The following is an 8,650-nucleotide window of genomic DNA, read 5'->3' on the forward strand; positions in this document are numbered from 1 at the left end:
GAGCCACTGAATGCAAGGGGTCTGAGCTACACTCTGTCGCGTGACCGCATCTGACCATCCCTGATGCCAAACCGGGAGGGAAGCAAACCAATCCCAAACTTTGTAGTATCCCAAAGGCAAAATCATGGGTTTGCAGAGGAGAAAATATGACAGTACCATGGCTCATGAGAGATGAAGTGACTTGTCCAGGGTCACACGGGCCACCAGTATCAGAATCAGGACTCGAATTGCATGGGCATGCCTTTGGCATCCAGTTCTATAACCAGCATGCTTTATTAGGAGGAAAAAAAAATGTGGTCCGTTCTTACCCAACAACTGTTCCTAGAATCCCAGAACCCATCTAGTCCTCCGTGAAGGAAGAAGCCTGGCCATTTCTGTGTTTCCGAAGTGAGTCCACGAGACGGCCATTCTAAACCTGCAGTTTGAAATCCTGTAGTTTCGAGTTGTTTGTGACTAACCAACGTTGTCCTTTGAGCCCAGCCCTCTCCTACTCTGAGAAGAAAGGACAGTCACTGTGCCCCGAGTGCCTGCATGCTTATCCTGGAGGCAGTGTGGGGCCACGGATCCAGCCGGGGACCCCTTGGCAGGCTGGGCCACGTGGTCTCGGGCCAAGGCTCGCACGAGTGCAGCGTGATTTGCAATCAGCCGGGAGTGATTGCACATTGTTCCTCATCCACAGGCACGAGGGAGCCCTGACGGGATAATGAGATGCAGCTGATGGAGGAGCCCAGCTGACTGTCGGCAGTGAGCAGGGCTCTGCAGCCCTCCAGTGCTGCCCCCAAGTCCTCCCACTGCATCAGCCAGCAGCAAATCCACCGCCCCACCGTGCCCAGGGAGAGGGCTGGGAGCTCCTCCCGTTACAGGATAAGGGGCTCCCTCCAGACAAACCACAAGCCCTCCCATGTTGGGGCTCCAAAGAACCCTTCTAGAAGTCCAGCCTCAGGACAGGACTGGGGTTCAGAGTAACCCAGGATAGGTAGGGCCCCTTTGTCTTCTCAGGGCACAGACAAATGAGCTTCTTTGTGCTTTACCTGTGCAGAACCCGGAGAGTGTCGCTCTCACTGTGCTCAGAGAGAGGATCCGTTTAAACTCTTTCCACGGATCAGCTGGCTAAGGGCCGACTTGAGCCCCGTTTACCCTTCTGTCGCCAAGGAAAAACAGCTGTTTGCTTAAATTGAGGTCTCCTTCTTCCATGACAATCGTTACTGCCTCCCCAGTAAGAGGTAATGGCCTTGAATTTCCCAAGCAGAGTGAGTTGCTCAAGTCTTGACTGTCCTTGTAAAGGCCACCCACAACCCAGAATGGCATTCCTGAGGAAGGTCCTACCTGACTTCATCTCGCACTTGATCCTCATTCCCAGTGGACCTGCCAAGAGGTCCTACCGAGGGGAGCTGTCAAGAGCAGAACTCTGGCTCCAGACCTTCCACCCAGTTTCCTCACCTCCCTCTTGCATCTGCTGCATTTTAGCTGTGTGGCCCCTGGACAACTCACTGGGCTCATTTATAATAAAGGAGGTGGTATCTGGCCAATCAATAATTGGCTAGAGAGTGCCCACATTGGAAAAAGATAGTGCAAACAGTTTAAAATGAGTCAAGTTGGTTAAACTGTTCTTCTTAGTTGGTTTTGCTGACAGCTTACGATGTTGCTTTTTTATTTAAACTTTTTTATTTTGAGAATAAAACGTCCACAGGCAGTTGCAAGAAATAATGCAGAGAGAGCCCTTGTTGACTCCTCCCCATTTCCACCAATGGTAACATCGCACAAAATTATGGTATTCCAGCCAGGATAATGACCTTGATGCAAGCCGCAGATTCTCGGGTGTCCTGTTTGACTCATTGGTTCTGTGCAATTTTATCACATGGCTTGGCTTCTGTATTCAGCACCACATCAGTGTATGGGAGAATTTCATCACTGAAAGAATGCCTTGCACTGCCCTTTGTTAATCCCTCTTCCCAACCCGTCTCTAACCTCTGGAAACCACTAATCTGTTTTCCATTTCTCCAATTTTCTCACCTCAAAAATGCTATATAAACAGAACCATTAGTCTGTAACCTTTGGGGACGAACTTTAGCTTCCACTCTGAATTCATTTAAGCTGTTGCAAGCATTGGTAACTCCTTCCTTTTTATTGCTGAGTAGTACTCCAGGTTATGGATGTACCACAGTTGGTTTAACCATTCCCCTGCTGTAGAATATATGGGTTTCTTTCAGTTTGGGGCTATTTTGAATAAAGTTGTTCTGAATATTCATGTAAGTTTTTTGTGTGAACATACATTTTTATTTTTCTAGGATAAATATTCAAGGGTGTAATGAATGGCTCATAAGACAATTGCATATTTAGTTGCATATTTAGTCTTCCATTCTCACCAGAAATGCACAGGATCCAGTGGCTTTGTGACCTCACTAGTTTTGGGTATCGTCACTATTTTTTACATTAGCCATTCTGATAGGCTTGTAAAGCTATTCCACTAGGGTTTTAATTTTGACTTACCTAATGCAATACTGAACATCTTTTATGTTTGACTCCCACATACCCATCTTGGTGAAATGTCTAGTCATATGTTTTGATCTTTGGTCTAATTTATAATTAGATTGCTTGGGATTTTATTTTATTTACTATTGAATTTTGTTGTCTATGTGATTTGATTATAAATCTGATCTTCCCATCTGTATCTTGTCTTTTTATCCTTCTCATGAGATCCTTCATAGAGAAAAAGGTTTTACTTTGATGGAGTTCAACTTATCATTTTTTTTTAAATAAATGGTTCCTAAGAGTTTTCTTTCTTTGGTACAAGGAATTGAACTCAGGGGCACTTGACCACTGAGCCACATCCCCAGCCCTATTTTGGATTTTATTTAGAGACAGGGTCTCACTGAGTAGTTTAGTACCTCGCTTTTGCTGAGGCTGGATTTGAACTCATGATCCTCCTGCTTCAGCCTCCTGAGCCACTGGGATTATAGGCAGGTACCACTGTGCCTGGCCTCTAAGATCTCTTTGAGCGGACTTAAACCCTAATGAATTTTTTTCCATTAGTTTTCTAAAAGTATTATAGTTTGACATCTGCCCTTAAAACTATCATCCACTTTAATTTTTGTTTAAGGTATGAGACTTAGGTTGATATTAATATTTTTTGTCTATGGATGTCCAATTGCTACAATACCAGTTGTTGAAAAGTTTATCTTTCCTCCATTGAATTGCTTTTGCCCCTTTGTCAATGAGCAGTTGAGCATACTTATGTAGATAAACAAAGCTGCCAAAAATATGTACAGTATTGCCGCAGCCCAGCTGGCTGGGCAAAATAACGGGGGCGGGGGCGAACAACTTGTGTAGATTGATACAGCAGGAGTGGGAGCCGTTTATTGTAGGACCGGAGCGATATTTATACATTCCACACAGCTTATCTTAATTAGCATAAACTAGATACAGCAGTCAACCAATAAAGTATCTCCACACTTAATGGCTCGCTGGCGCCACCTCACAAACCACTCCCTCTGGCAAAATGCCAGGCGCCATCCAGATTTGTTTACAGACTCTAACATTTGCCAGGCGCTATCCTGACTTGTTTACAGACTCTAACACAGTATGATTTCATTTTTACTTTTATATATATCCACATACATACACCTATAGGTTCACAATGATGTTTATTGCTATCACCTTGGGCAGTTGAGGTGAAGGGTTTTCAGCTTGTCCGATGAAAGGTAAGAGCCGCTTGCTGAGTATTTATCATGGGACAGGTGCTATTCTGCACTTTACAATTAATTAAAGTACAATGATAACAACATGAGAGAGATGATGGTGACTGCGAAATTATGACGCTTATTTAGCCAGTACTGTCCTTAAAGACTTTGTCTATGTCCTCTCACTGAATTATCACAACAACCCTCTGAATTAATTTCTCTTATGATTCCCATGTTGCCATGAGAAAACGGGCTGTAGGTCCCAGAACAAGAAAGTACGGAAACGTAAGCATGGATACTCTGACAAGTACGGATGGCCCTCTGCACTCTCTCCCTGCATGGTACTTAAATTATGAAGTTGTGACTTTTTTTTTTTTTAAATATCTTTATTTTACATTTATGTGGTGCTGAGGATTGAACCCAGTGCCTCATGCATGCTAGGCGAGCACTTTACCACTGAGCCACAACCCAAGCCCAAGAAGTTGTGACTTTTGTAATTGCAAAACAAAAAAGAGCTTAAAATAATACAATCTTATTTGCAAAAGAAGAGACAGGCCTTCATTTGACTACCTTTGCTGCCAAATCAACTCACCAGTTGTAGGAATCTACGGCCCATGTGTAGTCTGGAGAATATTCTTATTAGGACTTCTTATTCCTGAATAAACTTCCCAAAGTGGTAGAATGTTCTAATGATTTACAGTCCCCCCGCCCCCCAAAAAAAGCATCATTCTTAAGCAAATACATTTCTTTCTTAAGATTTGTGTTTGGCTGGCTTCAGATGACTCCTGAGAATTAAGTGGTCTCTACAGTGTCTCTTCTATGTTCCAAGTAAACAAGTCAAACCAGAAAGCTCTGTGGCAGAACCTGATACAAACACTCAAATCTTTACAGCCCGAAGTCACCTCATCAGAATGTACTCAGAGGCCAACAGAGAGCATTCTTTAAATATTTCTGGTAAAGAAAAAAATAAAAAAAGCTTTTCTTCTTTTTTTTTTCCAAGTAGCAAGCCCCTAGAAAGGAAATAATAAATAAGTTTAAAGGTACATTAATTAAAATGTGTAAGTATTTACTGGACTAGCAACATTCACAGTAAGTCCAAACCCTGCCAAGGAAGATGGAGGGGGGTGGTATTTGGCATAAACACCCCACAGCACTCCCGTGGCCTCCTTATTTTTCATATTTCTGAACCATTGACACCACCCCACATACTCAGAATTCCACCAAAAACAATTTTATTTTTATTTTTTAACATTTTTTATGTAATTTGGAATTCAAAGATATTCACAGAATTCCTCTTGTCTGACTTGCCCTGCCATTTCCCTCTCCACTATCCTGGACGCTCTGTCACTGTCCAACCTGGAAGGAGACTGTCCTCAGGCCTCCCCACCTGTCAGCCTTTCCTCAAGCTAAGCCTTCCGACCTGGCTGTCCTTGTGGGACACGTGGCCATTCACTTTTGTTCTCAGAGCCACCAGAACCCCTTTCTGATAAATCTCTTCTTTTTCTCCAATTGGCAGAGGCCTAGAACATTCTCAAATGGAGTCCTCACTTTGCCACAGCTGCCAACAACAGGGCCCACCCTCGGGGACTCAGTGTCGTCACGGCAGCAGGACTGGCTAGGCAGTGGTGTGCTGGTGAACTTCGGGAGGGGAGGGAGCTGGTATATACGTATATCTCCATGGATATATTTAGTATAGATGGTGCTGATATAAATAATATAAAGCACACTTACAAGTAATAATGAAATATTCAATACTTTTTGTAAGTCCCATTCAGCCATTGATTCTCAGAGAATGCTTCCCTTGTGCTTTGGTCAAACAGTCATATCTATAGCCACCCTACCGTTGCAAATGACAGACGAGACTGGTTCGAACATGAACGTTTGTTGATATTTTTGTTTACATTAGTGAGTAAAATAAAAGTGAAATGAGGCCTGCTGGAACTTGATCCATTCACTCCGGGACGTGTCTCCTCTGCTCACCAGGGTAACAGCTTTCAAACATCGTAAGGATACTTGCTCAACTTTTTGTGCTATTCACATCGTAATAGTTGTAGACACTGAACAACTTTATGTTTGATCTGCATTATTTTTTTATTTTTTTTTTAATTTATTTTTTTTATTTTATTTTTTTTTTAATTTTTTATTGTGGGTTGTTCAAANCGTCCCTACTCTGTTCTTAGTTACTCTCCTTATATCAAAGAAGACATTTGGCATTTGTTTTTTAGGGATTGGCTAGCTTCACTTAGCATATTTAACATCGTTTCCAATGCTTTCTTCAGCCGAGGGTATCAAAAGAACAAAAAATGAAGTCTGGGTTTGTAAAGTTTGCCTATTTCCATGGTGTAAATGTTCCCACCACGAGTGCTGAGGCAGCCAACATGGTGACACTGAGACGGAGTCGGGAAGAGGTGCCCAGTAGCTCCCCTTTGTGTTCTAGGGTACAGACGGAATAGATATAAGTCAAAAACCTGCATAAATGTCAAACCACTAGGAAGCTTGGAGGATTGATTACCTTTGTTTTGATAAAGTTTATTTAATGATAAATTTGTTCAATTAAATCTTTACTAATGAGTGGGTTTAACAATTGGCCTGCAAAAATTCCTCAATATTTAATAATCAGCTCTCACGTAACACGAGCCAGCTGTAGCACCTTGGTGGGCTGGGGAACTATTAACACCTTGTTTACTGAAGAGGAAACAAATCTCTAGTCCAAATGCAAATGCATGAATTGAGCAAATAAACCTCTGTGGACCAAATTGTTTTACCAGAGCACCAGCCACCAGGGCCCATGGGTCACACCTGTCTTCTTCAACTCTTTACTCCAAACCCTGCATAGGCACTGGCTCAGGAAGCCCCCCCTTGATGCTCCTCAGCCTTGCCTGCCCTCTATCCAGCTGTTAATATAAGGGAGACTGACCTACAAAGGAGCCTGATGAGAACCTGGAGCTACCTATGCTTAGGTAGGGAAACACCTGAGTTGGCCTCTGCCACTCCACGTCTCCTCTCTGACCTGGCTCTTGACCTGGGCCAGCACCCGACTCAGCTTCAAACTGAAAACCACCTGAGGAAAACAGGAGAATCACAAAGGCCCTCTGTAAATTGTAGAGTGCTCCTTTCTAGAGATGGGTCTTTTAAAAGGGAGGACCGTGATGAAGATGAGCAGAAAGGTGGAGTGGTCTCTCTCTCTCTCTCTCGCTCTCTCTCTCTCTCTCTCTCTCTTTCTCTCTCTCTCATTATCTGTCACTGAAAATATGTTGGTCCTGGCCAAGATAAGAGAAGCCCTCCTACTATTAAAAAAATTATAAAACTAGACAGACACATATGAAATAACTCCTCCTAAGCATGTGCGAGGGAAGGGCAAGATGCCATTGACTTACCACCTGGGTGCACTTTTCCGTAACAGAGTATCTGAGCAGACAGAGAAGGGATTTTTGTAGCATGATGTTACAATATTACGTATGAGTTACACATCTCTTTCAGATTCAAGATAGGACAATGGATTTTAAGGTGACAAAGTATGAAAAGTTTATTGATATGACTTTAAATTTTATATTCAAACCATCCCCTAAGAAATGACCGCTTGTCAAGTTTTGGTATGGTACCAAAGAAGAATATTCATAATTATTTAAAATGGCTGTTGAAATATTCTTTGTTGAACCATGTATCTTTGTAAAGCAGAATTTTCAATTAAAAACATGGCAACATATTGAATGCCCAAGAAGATATGAGAATCCAACTGCCATTTAATATGACAGATGTTATAGATATTTGTCCCCGTAAAACGAAACCGTACTTCTCACTGATCTTTTGAAAATAAAGTTGTTTTTCATAAAAGTATGTTTTATGTTCACGTACAAGGCATTCATTTAATTTTAAATAAATTAATATATTTTAAAATCTCAGTTTTAATTTATATTATTTTAAATACAGCTAAATATAATGAAAATAAAGGGGTTGCAAAATCAAGATATTTAAGAATTGCTGCCCTAAAATAGTGATTATTCTAGAACCCAACTTAAAAGAAACACTGAAAATTTTGGGGGTGATATAAAAGTAAATTCGCTTTCTAACAGTACAAAACTGAACATTTTATTCAGGCTTTATTTTAAAAGAATAGAAAATTCAGGCCCTCAAAATTTATGGGCTGGGGTTGTGGCTCAGTGGCTCAGTGGCAGAGTGCTTGCCTGGCACATGTGAGGCACTGGGTTCAATCCTCAGCACCAGATAACAAATAAGATAAAGGCATTCTGTCCATCTACAAGTGCAACAACCTCAACAACCAAAAATAAGAAAAAAGAAATGAAAGAAAAAGAAGAGGAAGAAGAAGGGGGGAGGTGCCAGGGATAAAATACAGTCCCAAGGCATTAAAAAAAAATCAGCATCCGTAAGATCCAGGGCTGGGGTTATGACTCAGCAATAGAGCTCTCACCTTGCACATGGAAGGCCCTGGGTTCGATCCTCAGCACCACGTACAAAGATGTTGTGTCCGCCGAGAACTAAAAAATAAATATTAAAATTCTCTCTCTCTCTCTCCTCTCTCTCTCTCTTAAAAAAAAAAAAGGATCCAACATCCAATCAAAACAATAAGAGACATGAGAAGAAACAGAAAAATGTCATCCATATCTAGGGGAAATGTCCCCCATAGACACAGACCCCAAAATGATAGAGATAATATGATGGGAAAAAAGGAGCTTGAAAGAGTTTATGTAAGTGTGTTAGCATTCATCAGGGTTCTTCAGAGAAACAGAACCTACAGGATATATAGCGTATGCACACAGGTGTGTATGTATGTGTGTGTGTGTGTACGCACACACAGAGCAAGACGGGAAAAACAGAGAGGAACAGGAAAACACACACACACACACACACACACAGAGACTGATTACGAGGAGCTGGCTCTCTGATCGCGAAGTCTGAAGAGCCCTATGATCTGCCATCTTGCCATCAGCATGCTGGAGAGCCAGGAGAGC

Source organism: Marmota marmota, unplaced genomic scaffold (genome assembly GCF_001458135.2).
Source record: "Marmota marmota marmota unplaced genomic scaffold, marMar, whole genome shotgun sequence".
NCBI classification, from domain to species: domain Eukaryota; kingdom Metazoa; phylum Chordata; class Mammalia; order Rodentia; family Sciuridae; genus Marmota; species Marmota marmota.